Genomic DNA, 15,046 nt, shown 5'->3' on the forward strand with positions numbered 1-15,046 from the left:
CATTAAAAAACACCAGCTTTATCCTTTAAGCTTAAATTAGCTGGATAGTATGAACACATATAAGCCAGAAATCACACACGCCCAACAGCAGAAATGAATGCAGCGTTTATAAGAGAAGTTCTTGTTGATGGAGGAGCGATCATTATAAGGAGCATTAAGAAGGGAACGTGTTTGTACAGATTGATCCTTTAGCGCACGCAAATAATTATCTTTATGAACGCTATCGATTTAGTCGTGAGTGAATTATTTTCCTGCAGCAATTGATAGATAGCAATTAATAAATTAATTAATTTATATCCACAGCATAAATGTAGGCTACAGTGTCTCATAACGGTCAGACAATATTGAGAGCAATAGTAACAATTCTGATGCAAAGTATAATGTCCACTTAGTTGCACGTTACCTGGTTGAAAGTGTAGAATTACAATAAAGAGACTACCTGTTTGAAATATATTTTCATATTTGATTTTCACTTGTTGTCAGGTCCTTTTCTTGCCACTGCCAGACGCCCGGGGAAGTAATTAAAAATAATATAGCCTACTATTTAATATTTCAGTTTGGTGACATTATTAGAAAGCACAAGAGTCCAAATATTATGGGCTACAACCACTTCAAAATTGACCAGAATTAAATTATCCACGCTCTTTAGTGAATAAAAGTTTTTTTATTCACTAAAGAGTGAAACGTTTTTTTATGTTCTCTGCCTCCTTCCTCCGTCAGTTCAGCCGCTCTGCCAGTGTTGGATTTTCTGGATAATATTGTTTTTTCTTCCGGTGACAAAAATGTAATTTGGTAAACTGAAACCACAAAAAAAATCAAAGCAATACACAGGTTACATTATGAGAATTAAAAAAAGGTGTCGCTTTGGTCAATTTCAATATGTTACGTCATCCTGCAAAGGTATCCTCGCCTCGCCTGGTGTCCATATAAGGAGTGTGATCCTGTTTTTGGTGTGCGATTCATCTCCCCTTTGTAGCAGAGCGGGAGCGCGCAGTTATCCAAGATGATTTAATGCGGGATTGACTAATCAAATCCAAATCCACGTTCGTGAAATGGACTAAGCCTGAGCTCAATTGATAAAATCATTCGATACGGCACACGTCCAATTATCCTGGATTGTTTAAGCCATGTACGTGAAACGGGACCCTGCTCTATGCATGACTCTACCTAGCTAGGTATTCAGTGATAGTTTGTCAAACAATGCTAGCAATAATAGTGAATCTAATGTTGCAGTACAGGTACGATTGGTAGTTCAGTTCCGCTATTGAATGCAACCTTAAGTTCCCCACCACCCCTCCCCCTCACCGCTCAGGAGCGCTCACAACGTAACATCTGTGCCAAAAAACGGCCAGACTTCCAAATGAAGTGATAAACAGCGAGTTTTTTAAACCATTAGATTTATTTACAAAATGCTGACTTTTTAGACTGCTTATTAATAGCTATGTGCTAAAAAAAAAAATAGTACACAGCAAGAATTAGGGGGTTGTCATTTGATTAAAGCCACACCCCTTTGTAAAAATTCTCACAGCAGTCTCTGTGGCGCAATCGGTTAGCGCGTTCGGCTGTTAACCGAAAGGTTGGTGGTTCGAGCCCACCCAGGGACGCAGGTTTTTCATTCCTATAGCAACAGAAACTGTTGATAGGCCTTTGCAACACCCTTCACAAATATGTGAAGGGTGAAGATTGTGAAGACAGTGAAGATTAGATATGCAAATACTGAGATTAGGCAACACTCACAACCCCCACCCCTCCACAGAGCAAACAATAATAAGTCTTTCACTTGAGGAAAATAGACTAGATGAGTATATTCCAAGCCAGTAATGGTAGGAAGTAATTAATCTGCAGTAGAAATTTACCTCAAAAATTACACATAATTATGGCAGATTGCCACGGCACCAAAATCACAGATGTCAATAATTGTTAGATATCCCCTGATAAACAATGTGCTGTGCAACCAGTATGTTAGACCTGGGGTCAGGGACCCAGAACTGATTCCCAATTTCTTTAAACCATTGGATTTATTTACAAAAACTATGTGCAAGAAGAAGGTGGTTGTCAACACATGAAGCAGTCTCTATGGCGCAATTGGTTGACTTCACCCTATGTCAGTATATGGGAAGTTACTTCATGTAAGCAATCTGAAAAGCACATGGCTTTGATTTTGAACTATGTTGTAAGCATCAGCACATCTCGCTTGGCTTAATTTTAAAAAATCCATTCACTATTATATACTATTAGATAAGTATTAGATAATTGTCTTTGGAGCAGAGAAAGAAAGACAGAATGTCAAATACATCTCTGACATGCTTGTGCCATATGAACCTTCAAGGTAGGGCTGCACGATATTGGAAAAAACTGACATTGCAATATTTTTTTTTCTGCGATATATATTGCGATATGAAAAAATACAGGAATTTTCACCAAATGACATGAATAGCTCTATCAAGCCTTGCCCCTAAGAAGGTGGCCTTGTGGGTAACCTGCGCGGGTGACGTAGTAGGAAGTGAGTGTGTTTTTAGCCGCAGCCAGAGTGAGTTGCAGGATGCTAAGTGAGTAAAGTTACCATAGTTAGCGGGAAAAGAGCTTAGAACGTCACAGAGAGGCCGTGCATTATGTTCGCTGCTGTACCGAAATAAAGTGCCAGTTCTCCACTGTAGAGTTGGTCCGGACTCTTAGTAAAAAGCTTGTTACCAGCTACGAGCCAGGCTAAGCTAAAATAGGCTAGGACAACACCAGAGGCTTCCCAACTACGGTTCGGAGCCGCGAAAGCTGGAAAGGTAACATACGCTACTCTTATAACAAACCCTTAAATCGGAGTAAATTATGTTACATCAGACAGACTTCTCTTGTAGGTTAGTCATGGAAAATGAGAACTGTGTGAGTTTTCCTTTTGTATCAAGCAGCAAAAAAGTTGTAGCATGACGTGTTTGAGTTAATTTGCCTTACTTGACATCGCACGTCCTGCGATGTGACTATTGCGCATACGATATATCGTGCAGCCCTACTTCAAGGACCCTTAGGACTTCTGGGGCTGGCCTACTGGCTGTCCCAAGAGTTAGACAATCCCCGACTGACCACTTTTAAGTCAAAGCTTAAAACTTTTCTGTTTTGCACTGCCTACTCTACCCTGTAATGGAACTGCACTATTTTACTTTTTTAAGCCTTTTATATTTTGTATGTCTTGTCTGTACTTTTGCACTTTTTAATTCTAAATCTTTTATCTTTACTGTATTTTTATTACTCTGTAAAGCACTTTGAATTGCCTGTGTATGAAATGTGCTATACAAATAAACCTGCCTTGCCTTGCCTATACGCCAAAATTAGTTACCGACTACACTACCCGGCAGGCTTTCAGCGTAGCCGCGCTAGTTGAAATGTTCCATCTCCTGCAAAGAGAATAGCAAAGAAAGAAAAGCAATTGTGTTACACTGGTTTGTAGGGGTGTAACGGTACACGTATTCGTACCGGACCGTTTCGGTACAGGACTTTAGGTACGGTACAGATGTGTACCGAATGCAATCTTAGTAGGCTTGTTTTGCGTGCGGAACATACTTCAAATCCGAGTTCCCACACGAACATATTAAGTGGCGGACCGGAAGTTTGTTTAGTCTCCGCCTCGCATTTTGAGCGCACTACACCGACAGCACGCTTAGCCTAGCCTAGCCTCTGGCTAGCGAACGTCATGGCCAATGCAAACGATAAGCCAGAGCTTGAAGACCCTCCCTTATTGTTAAGGTCTCCTGTTTGGGAACACTTCGGTTTCCCGGTGAAATACAACAACGGACAAAGACAAATGGATAAGACGAAAGCTGTGTGCCAACATTGTTCAGTAGTGATCGGGTATGTTTCTGGCAACACGTCAAACTTGATAACTCATTTGAAACGGCACCACGCGAATGTGAATATCACTGCTGTAAGGAAAAAAACGAGCGTAGTGCAAACGCTGCTCCCTTCGTCATTTAAACAGCCTTTCGCTGGTAATTCAGATCGGGCCAAAGCAATAACAAATGCCATTGGTGTTTTTATAGCAGCGGATCTACGACCATACTCAGTTGTTGAGAACACAGGTTTTAAACACATGTTGAAGGTGATTGAGCCCCGGTATGAAATTCCTTCTCGTCCGCATTTCAGCCAGAAAGTCATACCAGCCCTTTATGAACAAGCAAAAGCTGCTGTTGTCCACGACTTGTCCAAGGCACTCCAGTTATGATATGCTTGAGAGGTACCTTGAACAGCAAGCAGCTGTGTACTCAGCACTAACAGAAAAGGCCCTCAAGAAGAATAAAGACATAACCACATTGTCTGACCAGGATGTGAGAATGGCAGAGGAGGTAATTGAGGTCCTTAAACCACTAAAAACCCTCACAACATTGATGAGCACTGAAGCCACACCTTCAGTATCAATGATCCTGCCCCTCAAAACCACAGTGCTCAACTCTATGGAACCCAATGAGGAAGACAGTCCAACTATGAGAGAAGTCAAGGCTGCCATCAGAGAAAACCTGGAGGACAGATACTCTGCTTGTCATGACTTCCTCCACAAATGCACAGCTCTTGACCCAAGGTTCAAGGCCCTTCCTCATGTGGATGATGCCTGTCATGACAGAATCTACAACAGCCTCATCACAGAGATTGTAACCATGGAAGAACAGGTATTGTATTAATTTTCTTGTGCATAAAATGTCATCATTGCTTAATTTGAAACACTTGCTGCTACAGTCTCAGTAATACTCATATATTAAACTTTTGTCATTTTATTTTGCAGAGTGAGGAGGCCACAGGGACAACAGCAGTCAGTTCATCCCCAGGGAGAGGACACCCAGAGGCATCTGAATCATCTCCTCCTGTCAAGAAGTCAGCCATGGCTGAACTGTTTGGTGAGCTCTTCAAGACTCAGGTGGGAAACAAACCTACTTTGCAGCTGGTGAAGGAAGAGGTTACCTCGTACAAGGCAGCGGACTGCATTTCACTGGATTCCAACCCACTTGTATGGTGGAGGACCAATGAGCCCATGTATCCTCATATTGCCAAGTTAGCAAAGCGCTACCTTGCTGTACCTGCTACCTCTGTCCCTAGCGAGAGGGTATTTTCTACAGCTGGAGACATTGTAACTGCCAGCAGATCTGCCCTTTCTGCGGACAATGTGGACAAGTTAATTTTTCTGAAAAAAAACATGAAAGTTGAATGAAACTGAACAGGGCTACAAGCTGGAACTGTTGATGCTGCACTTTAGTCAATGTGGAAAAGTTCATTTCCTAGCAAAAAAAAAAGAAAATAAATCTGAGCAGGCCTACAAGCTTGAACTGTTAATGCTGCACTTTAGTCAATGTGGAAAAGTTCAATTTCCTAAAAAGAGAAAAGATTATTATAGTTATTTATATTTTTTATTATATTTTATATATTTTTTATTGTATTTTATATTTTGTTTAATTTATTTGAGAATATTTTATTTATTGGAGAACTTATTAGTAGCAGTTTGCAGCAGTATTCTATTTTTTATTCTATTTTATTTTTTATTATGTTTCATTTAAAATATTATTAAAAAAAATTATAAACTGTTGATGTTCTGACAAAAGTTCATAATAAACGACAAGCAATTTTATGTTTTGCATTTTTTTCCCTTACTGTACCGAAAATGAACCGAACCGTGACCTCAAAACCGAGGTACGTACCGAACCGTGATTTTTGTGTACCGTTACACCCCTACTGGTTTGGGAACCCAGAACTGGTTCCAATTTTTTGGGGACCATTAGATAAAACAATGACTTGAGATTGCTTATCAATACCAAGAGATGGGTGGGTGTCATGTGATCAAAGCCACACCCCCTTTTAATAATTTACACAGCAGTCTCTGTGGCGCAATTGGTTAGCGCGTTCGGCTGTTAACCGAAAGGTTGGTGGTTCGAGCCCACCCAGGGACGCAGGCTTTTCATTCCTACTGCAACAGCATCTGTTTATAGGTCTCAACAACCTTTCACCTATAATGCAAATGATAACCGCTAGTTGTGCTAGGAACAGGTGACAAGTGGCCGTTTAAACAGTAGACCACCGATCTCATTGAATGTTGTCGTATTTGAGAGATGAAGATGATGAGCTGTCAGACAACCGCATGACATTCCCATGTTAGACATCCCCTGATAAAAAATGTCCTGTGCAACTAGTAAATTAGATTGGGGTTGGGGACCCAGATCCGGCTCCAGATTGACTTCAACCTTCGGATTTAATTAAAAAAAAACCTAACCCTAACCCTTTTTATAATGCTTTGTAACTATGTGCTATAGCTTTCTGTTCCTCCTAGGTTTTGAGGATTCAGTCTGCACTTGAGGGGCAAAACAATTTGACACATAATGCAAATATGAAGGTGTCAGTGTTGAGGAAATCCAAAAATTGAGGAAAAATTGTTTTAGGAGTTCGCTGGAGGGGAGTGTTTAATAGTATACTAGTATATGGCTAGCTTACAGACTGTGGGTCTGAGAAAGTAAGTTACACAGAATAATGGAACAGGTAAATCATTTATACAGTGGACGAAATGGTTTGCATGCCAGTTTCAGGCTGCTTTGCACTCAAGCAACAGTTTACAATGACAAAGAGTGTGATGAAATCAAGGTCAGAATCAGAAGGTGATAGGATGTTGCTCCCAGACAGTACTTAATTATCTGCAGTTACGATAGGCTCCACGATAGGTCTTTTAACAAAGGACAGGATATAAACAAAGCAAAAGGACAGTATGCTTATTTTCAAGGTGTCACTGATGGTGCCTCATTCTTTCTGGCTAGTTCTGACATTGTTTGCTTCTCCATCAATGCTGTTTTTCATCTTCATCATCAGTTATGTTTATAAGAGATAAAGAACCCAGACTATACAACCAAGACAAGTAAGCTGTTTCACACCGGTGTGACATGAAATAGCGGGACGGATTTGCGGAATATTCATGCGGGAATTTTCCGCATGTGAAGCTTACACACCAACATTTTCGCATTCTAGTGTTCCAATTTCGCAACAACAGAAAAAAATTGCGTTTATTATCTGAGAGAAATTGACATAGAAAGTAACAGTCACAACAAGGTTATCTTCATTCTTTTAAACAGTAAAAAGATATAAAAAGGTGTTTCTGATGAGTAGCTGTTGATATTCATGTTTGGATATTCCATGGAAATACAGAAGCGCAGTACTGCGCAATGAGTCTTTCAAAAAGTCATGGAAGGATGAGACCATGGTATTTCCAGTGTTTCAGAAATTTTAATTTAAAATCTCAACACCAGCCCACAAAAGTTCCGCCCTGGTGTGCAAGCTTCCATTATAACCCACGAAATCAATTTTTATAAATCTCTGCGAATAATCCGCACCGAAATTCGCACTTGGTGTGAAACGGCTTTAATGCTCCCAAATTAAGTGATTAACAGCAAGAGCTGGGTGGGTGTCATATGATCAAAGCCACACACCCTTTTCACCATTAGATTTAAGTACAAAAATGCTGCTCATCAATACCTTTGTGCTCAATGAAGTGGACAGCAAGAAATGGATGGGTGTCATGTGATCAAAGCCACACCCCCTTTTATAAACACCCACAGCAGTCTCTGTGGCGCAATCGGTTAGCGCGTTCGGCTGTTAACCGAAAGGTTGGTGGTTCGAGCCCACCCAGGGACGCAGGCTTTTCATTTCTACTTCTTCAGCAGCTGTTGAGAGGTCTTTGTAGCCCTTCACCTACAATGCCATTTACAAATGGTAACTGCCAGTAAAGAAAATACTAGGTGATTAGGCAACACTGACAGCTCCCACCCCTCCACAGAGCATACAAACAACATCTCTTTCACTTGAAGCTGGCTTTACATAGATTTGGGTTTGGAGTTAACATACATTTACAAATCATAGATGTGATTTTTCTGGCAAATGCTGGATTTCCGTCATTTTAGACCTGAAATTGAGATCTGCATGATTCATGCAAATCCGCAACAACTAAAAAAGGGGGGGTCTCATGGTGGGGGCTAGGTAGACTTATCAATTCTGACTGTATATTGAGCGGAGGGCAGGACATTTATGTGATGACTGCTCATGCCACCTTTTTTGTGCAGAGGCCACCTGTTCATCGGATAAATCAAATTTTAGCAACATCGATCATCAGCTGTGCATGTGGCCATTCTACGTTGTAGTTCTTTCTGTAAGTTTCTATGCCTAAAAAACAGAAATGTGCAAATCATCTAAAAGCTTATGCCCTACTCAGTGTGCCAAGAGTAGGGCTGAAACCTTTCGTCATTCAACCACGATGAAAGACATTTCTCCATAACTAACAGTAAATTAAACATCAAAAGAATAACTACACCTAACGGCAAAGACGGCTAATAATGCATATCTATGTAGAAATGGTTATTCTTGTACCAAATATGTGCGTATATTGTGTTAAGGACGATCGCATTTATTTTGAGGATACAGTGTCAAAACATGAATTGTCAAGACAAACTGAAGCTGGTAGTGTCCTTACTTCCAATAATAATAAAAACTAGTCAACAGATTAGTAGATTACCTAAATAATCGTTAGTTGCAGCCCTAGCCGAGAGGTGAATCTCAACACCTTGCTGATTATCAATACCTGTGTGCTAAATGGACAGCAAGAAATGGATGGGTGTCATGTGATCAAAGCCACACCCCCTTTTATAAATACCCACAGCAGTCTCTGTGGCGCAATCGGTTAGCGCGTTCGGCTGTTAACCGAAAGGTTGGTGGTTCGAGCCCACCCAGGGACGCAGGTTTTTCATTCCTACTGCAGCAGCAACTGTTGATAGGTCTTTGCAGCCCTTCACCTACAATTCCATACAAATTTACAGATGGATGACTGCAAGTTAAGATCAGCGATGTAAATACTAGGTGATGAGGCAACACTGAAGGCGCCAGTATATATTGTTTGGCTGGCACAGAGCGACACAGAGCGATGGATGATGAGGAGTGAATGTACCGCCTACTTACTTTTTGCTAGTTTTGGCCTTCAGAGGCAGGAAGGTAAGGTTGTTTGGCGATTTGTATACAGTTATGAAGGTTAAAGCTAAATGTTTTTAAAAAGACACTTTTTCTTCTTATATTGCATTGTCACAAAACATTACAGATTGAGAAATGCAGATAGGAGATACAGAAACTCGCACACCGATTTAAAGAGGGAATGTCCACAAGAGATCCTTACTGATAAAGCATTTCATACAAAAAGTGCTCCACAGTGAGAAAAATAGTGCAAAAACAGAAGAGTGCACAAACAAAAACATTTCTGTCGTAGATCATCATCAGTCTGTGAGATTGAGAAATCAGTCAGATTGAGAAATGCCCAATGCAGCTGAGGGGACAGACATCTCTGTTTGGGGGCCACAGGCATGTTACTGTGGTTTTCATACAAAGTTTGGCAACCTTTCATAAAATTGTGATGTGCAGGTTGTTGATCTTGTATTCTTTTACATTACAATTGTTTTTTTCTGTGTATCTCTAGCCTCCCAGCTCTGTCTCTGTGCAATATTCTGGGGCAACTACTGAAGGACCCTCGTCATCCTCGTCTACAGCACCATCAGCTAGTCCTGGGCAGAGTCCTAGCAGGCCTGCTTTGACATTGGCAATGGTGAATATTGATCCTTTTGGTGACTTTCACCAAATGACACTCAACTACTGACTTTTATCTTTCAAAGAATGAACATTTATAATTCATCTTGTGAGATTACATTCCTTTTTCTTGCAGTTTACAAAACCACGGTTTGGCGGGTCTCTTGGTGCTGCTTTAAAGCCCAATTTAAGTGTGTCTTGGTGATTGGTGAAGCAGCTGAGTGAGAACCACAGTGAGGAATGGCTGAAGCGCCTCTGCCGTTACCATGGGGCGTGTTCAGACTTTGTGGCCCGGCCCAGCCTGTTGCCTGTAGTCTTTCAGGATCCACCTGAGCCTGTGGCGATTCCAACCAACAGGTGGATGCTGACAGTCTACGGCCGCGTCATCTTGAGCAGGCTGGACCATATTAAAGCCAGCATAACATCTACATTTGGCACCATTCTCAAGATGGACTCCACAAAGAAGGTGAAAGTATTAGTACATCATTCAATGTCAGACAAGGAATTCAAAAATCACTCAATGTCTTTTCTGTATGATTGCAGATCACCAGGAAGCTGTCGGGCATTTCAAAGGGGATCACCTTGTGGCATACCTCTGTGAGCAATGAGGTGGGTCAGATCCTGATCAGTGTCCTGACTGCTCAGGAGGGTCCTGATCTGGACCTGATGGCAGCTGACCTAATGTGGAGGTACAGCCAAGCAGATGTGGATCCTCCTAAGCTGCTCTATGTGGACTGTGACTGTTGTCTGAAGGGTGGAGGGGAAACCAAGCTGAAAGCCAGACTTGGTGGATGGCCAGACGTGGTCGTCAAGCTGGACATCTACCACTTCATGCCCCGGCTGGCAGCAGGATGCACCAAAGATGCTCATCCCCTTTACCCCATGTTCATGGCCCGGCTGTCATGCTGCATCTTTGAGCGGGACGCTGGAGATGTTGTCTTGCTGCGGCGGACAAAGAGGTAGCAGCTGAAGCAGGAGGGTGTTCCTGGTATCACTGATGCCCTGAGGGACCAACAGATCACCAAGGAAGACCTGGCCCTCCACTGCAGAGGGCGGACAAGAGGAGAAAAGGAGACTATCCACATGATTGAACACCTTCTGCAAGAGCTGATGGGGGAGAATGGCAGAGACCTTGGTGTGCCTCTCCTGGACCAGGAGAGGATGCAGCACATCTGGAAAGGCCAGAGGAGGCATGTAAAGTGCATCCAGGATGAGCCAGGTGTGCCTCTACACACAGAGGCAGGACGCATCACCACCAAGGAGGGAACTGTCCTCACCAATCACAGGTGTGCCAGAGGCTCAACATCACTGGAGTCCTTCCACTGCCATCTGAACAGGTTCATTCCAGGTCAGTATGAATTACTGTAACCCAACTGTTTAACATAAAGCATTTACCATGAAACACTCTTCAATTACTCCACATTAAGTGCTCACTGTATTGATTTAACATGTAGCCTATATATCTTTTTATTTTAAGGAACCAGTGCGAACAGTCTGAATTTTCAGCTGTAGCTCCTGGAAGGCTTAAAGAGATGGAGCCAGGCCCGTGGAGCTGTCCCTGGCTGTCAAACCTCCTCGCTCCTCAGCAGATCTTGTCCAGTGTGTCAACACCTACAGTGTCAAGGTGCTTAGAAGGAAGCTCTTCCCCTCCTTCCAACCCCCTGCAGTGTACAGTGATGAGTTTAATTTTTCCATTGTTATTCTCAGTATTTTATAACATTTGAAATAAAGTCATCTTTAATATCATTTTGCCGATAGATAATATGCCTCTCTGTATTCTCTTTACACTCCCAGGGGAGCTGATAGGTATAGACTACCTGTACTGCCAGACAGGAAGGGCCATGCAGGATGTAGATCCTGATTCAGAGGCTGACTAGCTGCTGGAGGAATTATAAGAGATATGGAACAGAAGACAAGTAATGCTTCCAAATGAAGTGATTAGCAGCAAGAGCTGGGTCTGTATCATGTGACCACTCCCACAGCAGTCTCTGTGGCGCAATCGGTTAGCGCGTTCGGCTGTTAACCGAAAGGTTGGTGGTTCGAGCCCACCCAGGGACGCAGGTTTTTCATTCCTACTGCAACAGCAACTGTTGATAGGCCTTTGCAACCCTTCACCTACACCTGATACCAGGTGATGAGGCAACACTGACAGCTCCCATAGTAAAATAGTGTGATCTGATTCGACCCTCCACAGAGCACATAAACAAAGTATCACTCAAGACAGTCAAAAGCAGACATTCCTAGCCAATAATCAATGCTACAAAGTACAGCAGTTAATCTGCAGTAGAAATTTACCTCAGAAATGACACGTAGGGCAGATTCCCACAGCACCAAAATCACAACTGAGTTCAATAATTGTTACACATCCCCTGATTAAAACTTATGTGCAACTAGTACATTAGATTGGGGTCGGGGACCCAGAACTGTTTTTTTTTTTTACCATTGGATTTCAAAAAACTGACCTTTCAGACTGCTTATCAATAATTGTGATAAATGAATAACAGGAAGTGGGTCATATGATCAAAGCCACACCCCCTTTTCTATGCTCCCACAGCAGTCTCTGTGGCGCAATCGGTTAGCGCGTTCGGCTGTTAACCGAAAGGTTGGTGGTTCGAGCCCACCCAGGGACGCAGGCTTTTCATTCCTACTGCAAAAGTAATTGTTGATAACCCTAAAGCCATTTACAAACGGTAACTGCCAGTTAAGATCAGGACCGCAGATACCAGGAGATGGGACAACACTCATAGCAGCCATTTTCACAGTAGACCACAGCTCTTATTAAAGTTGTAACATCAGAGACATGTAGATACCAGGTGATGAGGCAACGTTGTCACGGCGCACACTGATCTTAGGGCGCTTTCACACCGCAAAGTCCCCTCAAGTCCGAACCAGAGTTCACTAGGTTGTTACATTGTATTGGTCCGGTTCGTTTCACACCGACTATAATATCAAGCGGACCTATTGGACAGATTTCTCTGTGGGAGTGAAAACAAGTACAGATCCTGTACAGGCCCACGAATTGAAGCCCCCAGGAACGGGCTTGAATTGCACACCACACTGATCCGTTGGAAAACGGACAGAATTACTGACGGACAGACGGTAGAAATACAGTAGCAGCTTCGCTCATAACGGAGCTACTTCATAGAAACAAGTTCAATTCACTTGAACACATTGTTTTATCACTCACATTGGGTTGAAAGGAAGGAATGTCTAGTTTCTTCTTTCTCTACAACACAACCTGTCAGTTCCGTGGATCAGGTTAAACTGTCTGTCTGTCATTTGACTGTGCGTTTGTTTAATGTCGCCCGGCATCCCGATTGAGCGGAGTTTTCTATTTTTAAGCACTGTGATTGGCCCGAAGGTCCAAACACCGCCCAGTTGGAAAACTTTGGTTATAAAATCAACCAAGCCGGTACTTCAAGCTCGAGACCGGCGCTTTTTGGCGAACCTTTTGCAAGATTTTGGTCCGCACCCGAGTCCGCATGGCGCGTTCACACCAGTCAAAATGATCCAAACTTAGCAAAAAGGTCCTAAAGTCTGGACCAAACGATGCTGGTGTGAAAGCCACCTTAAAAGCACAAGTCTTTCACTTGACAGACAAGGACATTTCTAGCCAATAATGGCACAAAATACATTAAGCTGCAGTAGAATTTAACTTCCGAAATTACACGTGGAATATTCCCACAGCACCAAAATGCCAGATGACCTCAACAACTGTTAGACATCCCCTGATAAAAATTATCCTATGCAACTAGTAAATTAGATTGGGGTTGGGGGCCCAGATCCGGTTCCAAATTTAATTCAACCTTTGGATTTAAATTAAACTGCTGACTTTTAATGCTTCATAACTATGTGCTATAGCACTCCTCTGTTTTGAGGATTCAATCTGCACTTGAGGGGCAAAACAATTTGACAGGTAATGTAACACATGAAGAAGCGGTCAGTTATGTTTGTAAGAGATATAACCTAGAACACAAGACAAGTAATGCTTCCAAATGAAGTCTTGAAAGCTAAAGCTGGGTGGTTGTTATGTGATCAAAGCCACACCCCCTTTTCTAAACTTTCACAGCAGTCTCTGTGGCGCAATCGGTTAGCGCGTTCGGCTGTTAACCGAAAGGTTGGTGGTTCGAGCCCACCCAGGGACGCAGGTTTTTCATCCCTACTGCCACTGATAGGCATTTACAACCTTTCACCTACAGTGCCATTTACAGGCAACTGCTAGTTGTGCTAGGAACAGACGACAACAAAAAGCCCGTTTCACAGTAGACTACCGTTCTTATTAAAAGTTGCGTTGGCTGGCAGCAGGTTGCACTACAGATGCTCATTACCTCTATCCCACCTTCCTGTCTTGTCTGTCAGTCTGCATGTTTAAGTGGGACGCAGGAACGCCTTGTTGCAACGAGCCAAGCGGGAGCAGCTGAGGAGTGAAGGTGTTCATCATTTAACATCACTAATTCCCTGGTAGACAATCGCATCACTAAGTAAGAGCTGGGTCTCCAGTGCAGAAGGCGAACACAAGGAGAGTAGGACACCATCCGCATGATCGACCACCTGCTGCAAGAGCTGATGGGGGACGAGGAGAGATCTGTTCAGTGTCCCTCTGTTGGACCAGGAGAGGATGGAGCATATCTGGCGTATAGAGAAGAGGCATGTCAGATGTAGATTTACTTGTGTCACAAAAAGCCTTTTAATGAAACAGTATCTAGCTATCCCCTTTATTGGCTGACTTTTTACTTCAGGGACGAGTGCTGAGTTCTGTATTTGTTGTTCCTATTTCTTTTCATTCCCAGGCGAGTTGTCAGGCGTTGAGCGTCTCCAGCGGCAGACAGGACGGACCATGCAGAAGATAGATCGTGACTCTGAGGAGACTGACGAGCTGTTAAAGGACCTGGACGTTGAGGAAGAACAGGTAGATGAGGGCTTTGAAGACCAGGGTCTGGACCTCACAGTAGCCAGCCTTCTGGACCACACCACCATCACCTGGCTCCTGGTCTGTTCCTCCTCCTCCCACCACCAGCTCCTGGTCCGTCTCTCTGGCTCCTCCGTCCCATCAGCGCCATGTCAGCACCTCCTCCTAGCCCTGCCACTACTCCACCAATACTCTACTGTGTCTTCAATGAGACAAAGCCAAAGGATTAGATTATGTGTATGTATATTAATGTCCCATGTTTGGATTGGTTCCAGTGTCTTTTTGTTGTTAGGTGATTTTGATGTCCTGTTGCCTGCTCCTGTAGAGAAGTGCATGTGGTTGTGTTTTGAATAAATGAACTGAAGATATCCGCCTCCATCCAATTAATACTTAGCAGGGTCATGTATCACCAGACACATACCCGCAAACTCATATTGGTGGCAGCAATGTATTTTTTGATTTGGAGCTTTCTGCTAACTTTTATTCATTGTATTTTTGGGGGAGTTAGCCGTTATGCTAGCACTTGGGTTTTAGCACTCTGCTGGCCTGAATCTGCCATTT

The 15,046-nt window shown here is 42.9% G+C and overlaps 2 long non-coding RNA genes and 7 other non-coding genes across 9 annotated transcripts in view; all 9 read left to right on the top strand.

Moving 5' to 3' along the window:
* The window catches only part of LOC144543559 (uncharacterized), a 23,533-nt gene extending 13,962 nt beyond the window's left edge, over positions 1-9,571 (top strand). Inside the window, exon 3 of the long non-coding RNA XR_013507995.1 lies at positions 9,470-9,571. This is a non-coding gene — a long non-coding RNA (uncharacterized LOC144543559). The remainder of the gene's footprint in view (positions 1-9,469) is intronic.
* trnan-guu (transfer RNA asparagine (anticodon GUU)) lies at positions 1,531-1,604 on the top strand. The gene has a single exon. It is a non-coding gene; the product is annotated as a tRNA-Asn (tRNA).
* On the top strand, positions 5,848-5,921 carry trnan-guu (transfer RNA asparagine (anticodon GUU)). The gene has a single exon. It is a non-coding gene; the product is annotated as a tRNA-Asn (tRNA).
* Positions 7,574-7,647, top strand: trnan-guu (transfer RNA asparagine (anticodon GUU)). The gene has a single exon. It is a non-coding gene; the product is annotated as a tRNA-Asn (tRNA).
* trnan-guu (transfer RNA asparagine (anticodon GUU)) lies at positions 8,668-8,741 on the top strand. Its single transcript has one exon. It is a non-coding gene; the product is annotated as a tRNA-Asn (tRNA).
* A 1,989-nt stretch (positions 9,572-11,560) lies between the features above and the next one.
* On the top strand, positions 11,561-11,634 carry trnan-guu (transfer RNA asparagine (anticodon GUU)). Its single transcript has one exon. It is a non-coding gene; the product is annotated as a tRNA-Asn (tRNA).
* Positions 11,635-12,132: 498 nt separating this feature from the next.
* Positions 12,133-12,206, top strand: trnan-guu (transfer RNA asparagine (anticodon GUU)). The gene has a single exon. It is a non-coding gene; the product is annotated as a tRNA-Asn (tRNA).
* A 1,441-nt stretch (positions 12,207-13,647) lies between these two features.
* On the top strand, positions 13,648-13,721 carry trnan-guu (transfer RNA asparagine (anticodon GUU)). The gene has a single exon. It is a non-coding gene; the product is annotated as a tRNA-Asn (tRNA).
* A 100-nt stretch (positions 13,722-13,821) lies between these two features.
* LOC144543569 (uncharacterized) lies at positions 13,822-14,851 on the top strand. Its single transcript, XR_013508012.1, has 2 exons — positions 13,822-14,223; positions 14,367-14,851. It is a non-coding gene; the product is annotated as an uncharacterized LOC144543569 (long non-coding RNA).
* Positions 14,852-15,046: the final 195 nt, after the last annotated feature.

This window comes from Centroberyx gerrardi, chromosome 23, assembly GCF_048128805.1.
Source record: "Centroberyx gerrardi isolate f3 chromosome 23, fCenGer3.hap1.cur.20231027, whole genome shotgun sequence".
In the NCBI taxonomy this organism is placed as follows: Eukaryota; Metazoa; Chordata; class Actinopteri; order Beryciformes; family Berycidae; genus Centroberyx; species Centroberyx gerrardi.